The sequence below is a fragment of the Octopus bimaculoides genome, chromosome 2 (assembly GCF_001194135.2).
Source record: "Octopus bimaculoides isolate UCB-OBI-ISO-001 chromosome 2, ASM119413v2, whole genome shotgun sequence".
NCBI classification, from domain to species: Eukaryota; Metazoa; Mollusca; class Cephalopoda; order Octopoda; family Octopodidae; genus Octopus; species Octopus bimaculoides.
Genome location: NC_068982.1, coordinates 62,203,898 through 62,205,377, shown reverse-complemented (window position 1 = coordinate 62,205,377; position 1,480 = coordinate 62,203,898). Strand labels below are relative to the sequence as shown.

The 1,480-nt window shown below is 32.2% G+C and overlaps 1 long non-coding RNA gene across 2 annotated transcripts in view; it reads left to right on the top strand.

Annotated features, from left to right (window-relative positions):
• Nucleotides 1-1,063: 1,063 nt before the first annotated feature.
• Nucleotides 1,064-1,480, top strand: part of LOC128251058 (uncharacterized) — a 48,833-nt gene continuing 48,416 nt past the window's right edge. The window contains exon 1 of one of the 2 annotated variants that reach the window (XR_008266950.1): nt 1,064-1,286. This is a non-coding gene — a long non-coding RNA (uncharacterized LOC128251058). The remainder of the gene's footprint in view (nt 1,287-1,480) is intronic. The other variant, XR_008266949.1, reaches the window with a different exon arrangement.

Below are 1,480 nucleotides of genomic sequence, written 5' to 3'. Positions count from 1 at the left end.
TATAAATCCTATTCTGTCTGTCTGTTTTTTGTGCGCTTATAACTCGAGTATTGTTCATCCGATCGCGCTGAAATTTTGACCGGTTTTAATATATGTTTAGGTATTATTCTTATATAAGCTTCTCTCAATTTTATAAACAACTTACTAAAGTATTTATCTCCTCACTTATATGATACTCTTCTTCACTGCAATTTACTATTCAACTTCTATCTATTTACCCATTATTATCCTAATATATTCACATATTATCCATTACACACTAAAACAACCTATAACCCCCTAACCGGGCATATACAAATATTAGCCATAAAATAATATTCAGTCTGCTGTGATGATTCTAAAATATAACACATAAAAACCAAGCAGTATATTTTTTCTACCCCTCCGAAGAGATTTTACCTAATATAATGATTTTAATAATTGCTATTCAATCTTTTAGGCTTAATTGAAACAGCTGTAAGGGACTATGTTTGACTTTTGCAGATAATAATTTTTTATTAAATGCTATATCTCCATGTATATATGTATGTATGTATGTATGTATGTATGTATGTATGTATGTATGTATGTATGTGTATATACATTATAAGTGACGGGTCTGTGTGTGCATGTGTACATACCTGCATGTGGTTATGTGTCTACTTGCATGAATGTATGTATTTTTACCTAGAAAAAGATATGCGTGTTTATAATAAGTCTTTTTGAAAATATAGAAAATTACCTTTGAACACTTATCGTGAGTGGAGTTATTCCCTAATCATATTTAAGTATATATTTGTGTTTAAATTCATTTTATGATTTCTTTCGCTTCAATCAAAATGTTGCTGACTCATATTTTTTTTTAATCTCTTACCTCTCTCTGCCACTCATGTGATCTCTTCCCATTGTACATTTTTGTCTTTCTCTCTTTCACTTGCTCTAACACTTGGCTGTATTTAGCTATTTATATAATCATTTTACTTACTTTTTCATGTTATATATTTTAAGATTTTTGTTTATGGTTGCCCAATTTACTTTCTCTTCCCTTTCTATCTCTCTGTCTTCTTTATTTTCTGTTTTTCCTTTTTCCCTTTTCTTGTTTTGTCTGAAAGGTCTAGAGACAAACACTTCCCTCTCTGGTGAATCTCTCATCAACTTCTTCAAGTATTACTTGAAGAGGAAGGTAAGAGTAGAGAGGGAAGTTCTGTCTACTGAATGCTTCAAGAAAAGACAGGTGAATGTAGCAAGGATGGCACGTGTGAATGACGGAACCACCTTGAGCATAACCCTATGAACCAGAAAAAAAGGTAAAAAGAGTCACTTACTGTAATGTGTTTTTCTACATGACATTATTGGGCAAGGTTACTGTGATCTTTTCCCTAGGCTTTTCTTTCCACGGATAAACCTAATCTCCTATCCATTCTTTTTTCTCTCTTATTTCTTTATTTGTCTTCTCTCTCTCTCTCTCTCTCTCTCTCTCTCTCTCTCTCTCTCTCTCTCT